The sequence below is a fragment of the Hylobates moloch genome, unplaced genomic scaffold (assembly GCF_009828535.3).
Source record: "Hylobates moloch isolate HMO894 unplaced genomic scaffold, HMol_V3 SCAFFOLD_1, whole genome shotgun sequence".
NCBI lineage: Eukaryota > Metazoa > Chordata > Mammalia > Primates > Hylobatidae > Hylobates > Hylobates moloch.
In genome coordinates this window covers 142,749,597-142,762,384 of record NW_026652276.1, presented here as the reverse complement: position 1 = coordinate 142,762,384, position 12,788 = coordinate 142,749,597, and the positions used below count along the sequence as shown (strand labels likewise).

General features: G+C 42.9%; 1 protein-coding gene across 4 annotated transcripts in view; it reads left to right on the top strand.

The window, feature by feature from the left end:
* The first annotated feature begins 7,442 nt into the window (after positions 1-7,442).
* SNX10 (sorting nexin 10) overlaps positions 7,443-12,788 on the top strand; it is an 83,697-nt gene continuing 78,351 nt past the window's right edge. For 3 of the 4 annotated variants that reach the window (XM_058446254.1, XM_058446250.1, XM_032758920.2), the window contains exon 1: positions 7,443-7,540. The gene's annotated coding sequence lies outside the window, so the exon portion shown is untranslated. Of the gene's footprint in view, positions 7,541-7,951; positions 8,162-12,788 lie in introns of those variants that run through there. The other variant, XM_058446258.1, reaches the window with a different exon arrangement.

The following is a 12,788-nucleotide window of genomic DNA, read 5'->3' as shown; positions in this document are numbered from 1 at the left end:
ATCTATTTATATATCTTATAAATATATACAAAAATCTATTTATATATCTTATAAATATATACAAAAATCTATGTATCTTATAAATATATACAAAAATCTATTTATATATCTTATAAATATATACAAAAATCTATGTATCTTATAAATATATACAAAAATCTATTTATATATCTTATAAATATATACAAAAATCTATGTATCTTATAAATATATACAAAAATCTAATATTGTGTTTGTAGTATATATATATATATTTTTTTTTTTTTTGACAGGTCTTGCCAGGCTGGATCATGGCATGATCACACTCACGCACCTCACCTTCAACTCAGCCTCCTGAGAAGCTAGGACGACAGGTGTGCACCACTGTGCTTGGCTACTTTTTTTTTAATTTATTTTTTGCAGAGATAAGGTCTCACTATGTTGTCCAAGCTAGTCTTGAATTCCTGGGTTCAGGCCTCTGGCCTTGGCCTTCCAAAATGCTGGGATTACAGGCATGAGTCACTGCGCCTGGCCTGTTTATACATTGTTGAATGCACTCTACATAACATTTGAATGGTTCAAAAGGATATAGATTAAAAAGCAATCCTCCTCTCATGTTTGCCCCTACCTCCTTTTTTCTCCTCACCAAAGTTTATCCTTTCAGAGGAATTTCATACATATACATAGGTTGGTTGTTAAAAAAAACTTAGTCCTGTGTATGTCCATTCACAGAAAATTGTATAAATGAGTATCGGCATACTTTCTTCTGCAAAAGTTGTCATAAAGACATTTGGATATTATGCGACCATTTATTTAGGAAAGATGAGATGTGCACTAAAAATAACAACATCAAAATCATGTTTATGAAGCTGTTTCCTACTCTGTTGCAGTCCTGGACTTAGTAATTTATATCTATTATTTCCAAATGACAACCCTGTTGGATAGGTACTATTTCACAGATAAGAAAACTGAGGCTTAGAGACATGAAGTGACTTGCCTAAAGAATTTGGGGATTAGACGGAAGCTTGTCAGAGCTGGAGCCTGAGCCTTAACCACTGTACTCTACTACCTCCACATGGTTATAGACTACAATGCACCCAATATCCAGAACCAGTACCACGTGTACAGGTACTAAAGGCTATATGCAGAGCACTAAAGAAAACCAAACCCACCCAAGACAAAAAAACCCAGCTCCTCCATGCAAGAAGATGGCTTCTCTAGTGGTCTCTTGTTCTTTGGTTGAGTGTTGGTGCCATTTATACCATACTGCAATTTATATCAAAGGCTTAGAAATTAGATGATTGGGAATGGGTTTATGTTTGATATGCTCAGTAATGGCTAAGGTTTGTTTTGTTTTTGTCAGTTTTAATCAACCAATTTGTTTTTAGTTTATAATAATAAAATTCACCATTGAAACCAATGCTTTTAAAATGCAGCTTTTTTTTCTTTTTCTTTTTCTTTTTCTTTTTTTTTTTGAGACAGAGTCTCACTATGTCATCCAGGCTGGAATGCAGTGGCCGATCTCAGCTCACTGCAACCTCTGCCTCCCAGGTTCAAGTGAGTCTCTTCCCTCAGCTGCCCCAGTAGCTGGGACTACAAGTGTGCGCCGCCACCACGCCTGGCTAATTTTTGTATTTTTTAGTAAAGATGGGGTTTCACCATGTTGGCCAGGCTGGTCTTGAACTGCTGACTTCAAGTGATCTGCCCGCCTCGGCCTCCCAAAGTGCTGGGATTACGGACATGAGCCACCACGTCAGGCCTTAAAATGTAGCTTTTGATAATGCAAGGGCTTTTTTGTTTTTGTTTTCTCTTTCCCAGGAATGAAGTTACTTTGGTAGAGCAGAATGAGCAGGACATCACTGCAGAGCATCCCTTGGTGGTCCTGGGGAATATTGGGCAAGGTGCCTACCTCTGCTTGGGTGTGTGCTCCTGTCGGTCGTGTAAAGCCAAATGAACATGCAGCAAGTCGTGTGGTGATAATTCCCAGTATAGACACTTTAGCATTTACAGTGAGGATTGGTCTTCTTACCTGCAAATTTTGTCAGTGATAAAATGTGAGGATGTGAGATGCCCTTAGTGCTTCAACTTTGAAACAAAAATTTCAACTACTCCTTTTTCAAATGTCTGAATTGTTACCATTTGCAAATATTTCTCTGAGTAGATTGGAATCTTGTTAATATTGAGCAATCAAATAGAGGGAAAAAATGGGATGTTGACACTAATAGGAGATTCCAACGATCTTTCACAAATCCTTGATTTCAAATCTTGGTGTTCAACAAAACAGTTTCCGATGGTCATTGATTTCTCTATAATTAGCAAATGCTACAAAATGGAATTCATCAAATAAATGTATAGTAAAGGAATTGTATTTTTCTTTGTTTTATAAATGGGGTTCATTTGAAGAAAGGGTTCCGATGCTAAAGGCGTTTGAAAAACCAGTAAATTGGATCACTGTAGAGAGGCTACTATAGGATTCTGAGAGTTGAGAGTGTCTGCAGGAGACTAGAACACAGAAGGTGAGTTCCACCATGATCTGGCCAAGATGAAATGTATGGATCTTGGACCTGAGTGGATCAAAGGAAGGGATTGGGTCAAAGGAAGTGCCAAAGTTAGCGTGTTTGGGGTGTTAACTGGGAGAACAGTAGTCCACTAACAAGAATAAGGAGGTGGGTGGATGGATGAGAAGTTAAACCTTTTCGTCTTACAAATAGGTAAGATCGCTCAAAACGTTTTTCTAGTCTTTTTTGAAGAGGAGTGCATAGGTTAAATATTTTGAAAAACTATATAAGATTGATATTCAAGAGCGGTTATTTTATTCACCACAAATCTATATTTCATTCTTTTGAAAAAACAGCAATTATAATCACAAGATCAGAAATCAAAATCCAAATTGTCATTTGTTTAAATTTTTTCTTACATCCCATTATTAGTTGTTTGATGAAAGATAAAAACTATCTTCCCTACATTGCAAATATTTCCTGTGACAGGTGTCCCAAGAAGGCAGAACCAGTCATGTAAATGTAAAGGTAAAGTGTTTTTGAATACAATGTTATGTATGTTGTCAGTTAACTATAATTTCTGAACATCAAGTCCAGGCAACTTCCATTTTTACTCTCTGTGGATTTTGCAATTTTCCCAAGAGATGGAGGAAGGACAGGGGGTGGAGGTGGCTTTCCTTAATGTATGTAACTAAGTGCACTTAGCTTCGAGACAGGAGAGATTGGAGAAAAGGATCAAGTTATAATAATAGCTAAAATTTACTGGACACTTACTGTTTACCCAGCAGAAGAGCTTTACCTGGGTTATTTCATTTAAACTCCACAACAGCCCTATGAAGCTGGTGTAGTAGTACATCTACCACAAATACAAGAAAGTAAAATGTTTCTCAAATGCTCCCATTACAGCCCTAAATACAAAGAACTGAGAAGATAGTCCATGAGACACAGAATAAAATATCTTTCCCCAGCAGAAGGACATTATACCAAGAGAGGCAGAAATGGTTATAATTTTTTTTTTTTTTTTTTGAGATGGAGTCTCCGTCTGTTGCCCAGGCTGGAGTGCAGTGGTGCAATCTCGGCTCACTGCAACTTCCCCCTCTAGGTTCAAGCAATTCTCTTGCCTCAGCCTCCTGAGTAGCTGGGATTACAGATATGTGCCACCATGCCCGGCTAATTTTTTGTATTTGTAGTAGAGATGGGTTTTCACCACGTTGGCCATGTTGGTCTCGGGACTCCTGACCTCAGGTGATCTGCCCTCCTTGGCCTCCCAAAGTGCTGGGATTACAGGCGTGAGCCACCATGCCTGGCCTGGTCATAATTGTTTATGTGTTTTTTTGTGTGTGTATGTGCCTCCAAGAGTAGTTCTTGTGCACAGAAAATATTGTTCTGATGCTATTTTTAGAATATTTGATTTGTTAAAGTTACAAGTTTAAGAGTATAATTATTCCTTAGTTTTTAAAGTTTTCCTAACTCTGTGGAAAAAATTTTTCCTCTGCTCTCACTCCACAGTCAACATGGAAGGCTTCTGTGACCAAAGGTGTGGGAGGTTTCTCCCCACATACCAAGCAACCAGTTAATTCTGCAGCTGTCATCAGCTGGGTGTTCTCCACCACAGTTCAATTCCTGTTTTTTTTTTTTTTTTTTTTTTTTTTTGAGATGGAGTCTCACTGTCGCCCAGGCTGGAGTGCAGTGGCACAATCTTGGCTCACTGCCACCTCTGCCTCCCGAGTAGCTGGGATTACAGGCATGGGCCACCATGCCCAGCTAATTTTTGTATTTTTAGTAGAGATGGGGTTTCACCATGTTGGCCAGCTTGGTCTCGAACTCTTGACCTCAAGTGATCCAACCTCCTTGGCCTCCCAAAGTGCTGGGATCACAGGCATGAGCCACTTCGCCCGGCCCCAGTTCAATTCTGACACCACCTACCTGGAGACAGTGTCAGATCCAACAGGTTGAAGGCTCAATCCCACAAGATTGCCTCCTCCCACTTCTGAGGGCAATTGCAAGCTCCGCCCAGGCTGTTTTACCTGTGTTTCTGACTGATCAGCTATCAATTGAGGATCCCATGACCCCCTCCTTAGGTTCAAATAATTTGCTAGAGTGGCTCACAGAACTGTGGGAAACACATACATTTATCAGAAAGATGGTACAAAGGATACAGATGAAGTGATGCATAGAGCGAGGCATGGGGGAAGGGGCATGGACCTTCCATGCCCTTCTCAGGTGGACCACCCTCCATACACCTGTACATGTTCAGCTATCCCGAAGCTCTCTGAACCCTGTCCTCTTGTGTGTTTATGGAAGCTTCATTATGTAGGCATGATTGATTAAACCATTGTTCATTGGTGATCAACTCAATCTTCAGCCCTTCCCCACCCCACAGAAATTGGGGAATGGGGCTGGAAGTACTGACCCTCTAATCAGGGTGTGGTCTTTCCAGTGACTAGCCCCTTCCTGAAGCTACCTAGGGGCTGCCAGCCACTAGTCAACTCATTAGCATACAAAAAAACATCACTTTGGAGATTCTAAGGATTTTAAGAGTTTTATACCAGGAAATGGGGATGATGACCAAATATATATTTTACAATATCACACTTGATCTTATTCCATTTATAACTCTAGCAAACTTTATCAACCAAAAAGGCATTTGATTAATGTTTGATCCCATTAACTTAATCACCTCTAAACATTTTAAACTTCATTCGTGAATTTAATATATTTGTTTCCCTTGTAAAGGTCTTTAATTGTCTGATTAACAAGTAACTCAACATCTAATAAATTAAATTTATAAATGTGGTAAATCTTAAATTGTAGTGAGTGTTCCAACACTTTATTAAGTTAATAAGACTATCTTCAACTCGTTAGTATCCAGCTATTAAATTACACATTTTAAAACTTAAAGTACAAGGCAAATGGTTACTCCAGTAGGCCAAGTTGTCTTACGCATTAACATGTACATAGAATTCCAAATGTGCCCAGATTCCTTAAAACAAAATATTAATATTTCAGGCTTGAATCTTTTACACATCTCATACTCAATTTTCAGTCTTCCCAGGGTTAAAATGCTCATCTATTAAGAATTTTTATGTTTGTTTTTAAAAGCAATGTTTATGGTGATCTTCTCCAGGCTGGAGTGCAGTAGCGCGATCCTGGCTCACTGCAATCTCTGCCTCCCAGTGCAAGTGATTCTCCTGTCTCAGCCTCCCAAGAAGCTGGGATTACGGGCATGCACCACCATGCCCGGCTAATTTTTGTATTTTAGTAGAGATGGGGGTTTCACCATGTTGGCCAGGTTGGTCTCAAGCTCCTGATGATCCACCTGCCTTGGCCTCCCAAAGTGCTGGGATTACAGGTGTGAGCCACCAGCCCGGCCAGTAGGCAAGGTTTCTTAACCACTGTAGAGTCCCAGTTTTTACCCAGTCCCACTGATGATATAACAAAAATGCCACAACCTAAAAATGGTGACCATCACTTAAGTTTCCTGGATTCATATTGCAAGATACCAGTCTTAATAGGGTCATAATTCTAACAGATATTCAAATGACTTTCAGTAGACTCTCCAAGGGTTTGTTGCTGCTTTGTCTACAGCTGTAAAGTCATGCTCTTGACAATAAGTTCAGAAAGATTTTAATTTTACAGAATCTATTAGGATCTTAGATACATGCTGCATTTTGTTTTCTACTCAATGTTTTTCTTTGCGGAGCATAGGGACAAGAATATATAAAATACACTTTAATTTGATTTTCTTTCTTTTTTTTTTGAGACAGAATCTCGCTCTGTCGCCCAAGCTGGAGTGCAATGGCATGATGTCGGCACTGCAACCTCCGCCTCCCGGGTTCAAGCGATTCTCCTGCCTCAGTCTCCCGAGTAGCTGGGATTACAGGCGCAAGCCACCACGCCCAGCTAAGTTTTTGTATTTTTGGTAGAAACCGCGTTTCACCATGTCAGCCAGGATGGTCTCCATCTCCTCAGCTTGTGATCCACCCGCCTCTGCCTCCCAGAGTGCTGGGATTACAAGCGTGAGCCACCACACCAGCTTAATTTGATTTTCAAAAGTGATCATGGTTGCATTCACTTGTGTATCATGACTTGGGTGCAATTTTAGAAAATTAAATACCAGTGATTGAGGGTTCAGCAATACAACTTCAAGATCCAAGATGTTAAGACACAACATTGTATATTTATACGTTTTGTTAGGGAGTTAATGTAGGTGTGGTGAACAGATGCATTTTCAGGTGGGCCTGGAATGGTCCCTGGAGGATGATCAGCGACAAGCTGTGTCTAATGGGAAAATTCATGGTTGAAAAATGAAATATTAGGCTATGTTTATTATTCTGTGTCATTCAGTCACTTATTAGCAGTTTAAGTGATTATTGTGGTTTCCCATGCAAACAGGTGTGGGGACCTAGCCTCAGGTGCCATTTGGGAAATGCTTTCCTCAGTCAGATCCCTTGGCAGATCTCATTAGCTTTCCCCCCAAATGTTTTATTAAGAGACATTTCAAACATAGACAAAAATTGAAATAATTTTATATAGACACCCATAAGCCCACCAACAAGATGCTATGAACATTCTGCCATTCTTGTTTATCACGTTATTTATCCGTCCTCCTCCCCATCGGCAATCCTCCCCATAACTGTGGGGTCGGGGTTAGGAAGCTTAAGGTGACTCAGGTGGCGAATTCCGAAGGGTGCTGCTGGATCACCTCCAGCCTCAGCGTCCGGACTAATGGGGTCATTTCCTCCCTAACTCAATTTCAGGAAGCAGGAGGCTAGCTCGGCAGGGTGGGGGCGCACCTGGGCTGGGCTGCGCGGAGGCGGCGGAAGCACTAGGCGCGGCGTCCACAGGCGGACGGCTGGCGCTGAGCGCGGGCGCGGGGCCGCTACGTGCGCGGGGAGCGCGGGGCTGCGCTCGTGTGCGCTCCTGGGCGCTCGCCGCCCCCGCTGCCGCCGCTGCCGCGCTGCTGCTGCTGCCGCCGCCACGCGCCTTTGAGTCAGCAAACTCCGCGGCCCGCAAGCCCGGCCCGGCCCGGCCCTGCTCTGCTCTGCCCGGAGGAGCCGCCCGTAAGTGACAAGAGACCCGCTGAGGGGGCCTCCCCTGCACCGCCCAGGTGGGGACGGCGGTCCTTCTTTCCAGAGGCGCGGGCCCTTCCCGCTGTTCCCAGGTGCCCGCACCCTTGCGGGCTGGAAAGAGGTTTGGGTCCCTTGGGCTTGGAGCAGAGGAGCCGCCTCCTTTTCAGCCGAGGTGTGCCGGGCAGGGAGAAATGATCAGCTGGCGCAGTGGAGCGGGGAGATGGAGCGTGTCGATCCAGGGATTTTTGGCTAAAAAGACACCCCGGGGAGAGGGTGGGGCAGAGGTGGATTCTAGATTGCGGAAGAAGTGCTGTGGCACCTTACACTAGGCCGGGTAAAAGGGGGTGGGGAGGTGGGGTTTTTTTTTTTATTCATTCATTAACGGGTAGTCTTGAGTTGAGGAATTGGGAGAGGTAGGCAGGTTTATTCGTGGGATTGTGGGATTGAGGGAGAAGGCCCAAGGGAGAATCCATATAATTGACTGATTATCAGATTTGGTGACCAGGAAAGCAACAGCCTGTTTTTCAGTTCCGATGCATCATACTTTTCTCAAATTACACGGATTATTGAGGGAGATCGTCACGGAATGGGGAGCAACACGTCCTGCTGAAAGTAAGGGCTTCTATCTCTAGAAGACACATTAAAGATGATGGTATCAGAAAATTAGAACGGGGAGGAGGTTTGCACATGATCTCCATCAGACATTTCATTTTACAGACAGGGAGGCTAAGGCCGAGGGAGGCCGAGTGTTGTGACCAGGATCATTCAGCCAGATGGGAGCAGAACCAGGCCTACAACCTGGAGGGCTTCTGACTTCCACCCCGGAGTTACGTCCACCTCTGGGGCCTGGGAACTGGGTTTGGATTGCATAAGCTCCCCCTCCTCTCTCGGGAGGGGGTTGGGCTGGAGGCTGAGGCCTTCACCAGGTAGAAGCAGGGACTGCTTGGATAGTTGACCAGCTTCTGCAGGGGCTCCTCAGTGAGAGAATGAAGGTGAGGTCAGGGACTCCTGCCTTGCCTCTGCCATCACTTCCAGTGATGCCTATTCTAAGGTAGGTACATAGCTGGACCTTCATTATTCTTAATATTATTTACTTTTTTCTTTTTCCTTTGAGACAAGGTCTTATTCTGTCACCCAGGCTGGATTGCAGTGGTGCGATCTTGGCTCACTGCAAACTCCGCCTCCCAGGCTTAAGTGATCCTCCCACCTCAGCCTCCCGAGTAGCTGAGACCACAGGTGCGGGCCACCACACCCCTGGCTAACTTCGGTATTTTTTTTTGTAGAGAGAGGGTTTTGCCATGTTGCCCCAGGCAGGTCTGGAACTCCTGAGCTCAAGCAATCCACCTGCCTCGGCCTCCCAAAGTGCTGGGATTACAGGGGTGAGCCACCGCGCTTGGCCTTTTATTGCTATTTTTTAAAGGAAGGGTAGACTTGAGATTGACTGATAGGGCAGTTTTTAATAAAAATACAAAAATAAAATACATTTAGAAGAAACTGTGTAAAGATGTGAAATATCAGTGATTAGCGTGGACTCAACTGATCGTCCTGTTTCTTCTGCCAGTCCGTTTCATTCTCACTTTTGATTACCATTTAACTGGGGAGGACATCAGTGTTGACAGTGGGACTTGCTCAGGCTGACACTGTGCCCCACCAGGGAGTCTCCCCTCCAGGCTGGTACACACTTCCTCTTATTTTACTAATGGGAAGGACCCCTGAGTTAGGTAACCTAAAATAATAGAAATAAGCACGTTCATTAAAAAAAAAATAAAAGTATGTTAATCAAAGAGTAACGTTAGTGTTCTACAGCAATTCTGCTGGGCTTTGGAGCAGTGGATACATTTTCTCAGCCCTAGGATCACTACTTTCATTTTAAGGCTCCATTTTGCTCGTTAAGTTACTGGGGAAAATGACTTCTTTTTTCCGTTTTTAGTGACAGGGCTGTGGTTTCACAACCACTTGGTGAAAGGCAGACAACTGGTTGAGAACAGGGGCCAGTCTATGCAGATTTTCATTTCCTAGCATGGCGGAGAAGGGCTTTTGGCCAAGGTCATGGTTGACTCTGTGGGGAATCCCCCAAACTTAGAATTGTTATCTCCAAATATCTTTTTCTTAGTCATCTAGTAGGTATGAATTAGCTCTTCTGTTCTCTAAGCCCTGTTCAAAGAGGAAGGTATATAGTGTAGTGGTTAGAACTTGTGATTCCAGACCCATCTGAGATGAAATCTTGGTATAATAATTTTCTAAGTATAGTTTTGTTGGCAGGGCACTTAACACTCTCTGAGTTTTCTATTATTCAGAAATAAAAAAGGGCGATGGTAATCTTTGCCTCCCAGAACTGTTAATACAACAGCTGACATTTATCAAGCACTTATTATATTCCAGGCATCGTGACTTATCAGGCACTTAATTATGGGCCAGCATTGTGAAAGAGTTTTTATGTGGCAGTCTCATTAAGCATCACAACAGACTTATGAAGCAGATTCTGTTACTGTCTTCAATTTACCTCTGGAGAAACTAAGGCATCAAAGTATTTATGATTTCTCTAAACTCAGCTTACAGTTTTAACTACCCAACAAATGTGTGTCAGATTTCTATTATAAGCTAATAGTTATCTAGGGCTTACTGTGTGGCAGGCCCTGTTACAAGTGTCCTAAGTACATTAACAACCCTTGAGATAGGTATTGTTTTTCTCCCCTTCTTTCTTTTTACAGATGTGGAAACTGAGGCACAAAGCCCAAGGTCAAACAACTAGTAATGCGAGAGCCAAAATTTGAACTAGGAGCCTGGGTCTGGAATCAGAAGTAACTTTCAGCCACCCACCTGCAAATGTAAAGGGCTTAGCTAGGCTTCAATCAAGGGCAACTCCTATTGATACTTACGTTTATTTTTCCCTAAGTAACTACTCCTTGCTCCCAGTTTCTGCAGAAGAGATGCTTTTAGTTCTATAAGTGATTCAGCTTTACTCAAGGCTTTGTGATTCTGTATATATTTCTGTTGTAATCTCTGTTATTTTTAAAAGCTTGTGCTAGGCATCAGTGATCTTGCCTCTGGGGATAGGAAAATAGTCTTTATGAGATCTGTGAACCCCTTTCAAATATATGATTTCATTTTTACTTTTTTTTTTTTTGATACTTTCGTAGAGATGGTGTTTTGCCATGTTGCCCAGGCTGGTTTTGAACTCCTGAGCTCAAGTGATCCACCCACCTCAGCCTCCCAAAGTGCTGGGATTACAGGTGTGAGCTACTGTGGCCAGCCTGATTTCATATTCATTTGCAAAAGTGCATTATTCTGGGGGAGAGAATCTGTAGCTTTCTTCGGATTCTTACATGGTCACCCATGGTGGAAAGAAAGTCATTACTCACCATTGTATTCTAATAATCTCATTTTACAAATGAGGCTACCAAGGCCCAATGGAGAGGCAGAATTACTTAATCTGAACTACACAGCTAATTAGAGGTGAAAAGGGGACTCAAACTCAGGTTCCTGAACTTCCAGTCTCATATTCTTTCCATTATAGCCTGATAGTTCCCTGTGGATTAAGTGCTGCCAGATCAATAAATTATGAATTGCCAGAGACCTGCAGCTCTCTCACCAAGCTGTCCAATGCATGAGGCCAGCAAAGCTGCCTGGAAGTGCCTGTCAAAATACGACATCGTTTGGCATGTGATCCTGTTAGCTGAGCCACTTTACTCTGATTTAGTATGGGAATCTACAACTTGGAGAGATGTGAGCCAGGAAAAGAAAAGCTGTCTGGGGAGAAGAAGAGGAATGTTGCAGACATGCATTGGTTGAGGCGCAGGCAGCCATTCAGACCTCTTGGTAGAATTGTCGCATGGGAAAGTTTTTGCTAAGAGATTTAGAAATTCAAAGTTCCCTGGGCCGGGTGTGGTGGCGCATGCCTGTAGTCCCAGCTACTTAAGAGGCTGAGGTGGGAGGATCGCTTGAGCCCAGGAGGTTGAGGTTGCAGTGAGCTGTGATTGCACCATTGTACTGCAGCCTGCGTAACAGAATTAGACTCTGTCTCATAAATAAATAAATAAATACAAATAACCCCCAAATTCCCTGAAGTCTGAGACTTCTGCATAGTATGTGGCTCACTGGGAAGTAAGCCATCTCCTAGCTGAAGGTTGATGCTCCAGTGACAAAAGAAGACTAAGAGAGTTGGGTTGTGGTGGCTCACACCTGTAATCTCAGTGACTGAGGAGGCTGAGGTGGGAGGATTGTTTGAGGTCAGGACTTCGAGACCAGCTTGGGCAAAAGCTGGGTGTGGTGTGAGGTCAGGACTTCGAGACCAGCTTGGGCAAAAGCTGGGTGTGGTGGCACACACCTGTAGACCTAGCTTCTTGGGAGGTCGAGGTAGGAGGATCACTTGGGCCTAGGAGCTGGAGGCTGCAGTGAGCCATGATCTCACCACTGTACTCCAGCCTGAGTGACAGAGTGAGACCCCAACTCTAAAAAGAAATAATAATAATAAGAAAAATAAGAAAAGCCTAAGAAGTAATGAGACCTTTAATAGTTTAGGCCAGACTTTTAACACGACCTAAATTTTACAAACTGATAATAATAAAGCTTACCTGGAAAATAGATTTGTACTAGTAGGCAATGCATTTTTGAAAAAGAATATTGAGGAGAGGTTTGTTCAGCCAGCTTTCAAAATATATCACCTGGAGGTAGGACGTGGTGGCTCACGCCCGTAATCTTAGTGCTTTGGGAGGCTGAAGCTGAGGATTGCTTGAGGCCAGGAGTTCAAGACAAGCCAGGGCAACATAGACCCCATGTCTAAAAAAAATTTTAAAAAGTATATATCATCTGGGACTAGGAATAGAAAGTTGAGAAATGGTTTCATTGTAAAGACAGGAATTGAGTGTATGATAAAATGGACTGTTATTAAGTCTGTTGGGAAAATTGCCTCTCAGTTTGGAAAATATTAGATCCCTGACTCATACCATTTACAAAAGTAAATTCCATTTAAAGATTAAATGTCAAAACCAAAATTATAAATATTAAAATATATGTAAATATAGAAGATGGTTTTAAAGAGCTTTTTGTTGTTGTTGTTTTGAGATGGAGTCTTGCTCTGTCGCTCAAGCTGGAGTGCAGTGGCACAATCTCAGCTCACTGCAACCTCTGCCTATTGGGTTCAAGAAGTTCTCTGCATCAGCCTCCCAAGTAGCTGGGGTTATAGGCACCCACCACCACGCCTGGCTAATTTTTTTACTTTTAGTAGAGACAGGGTTTC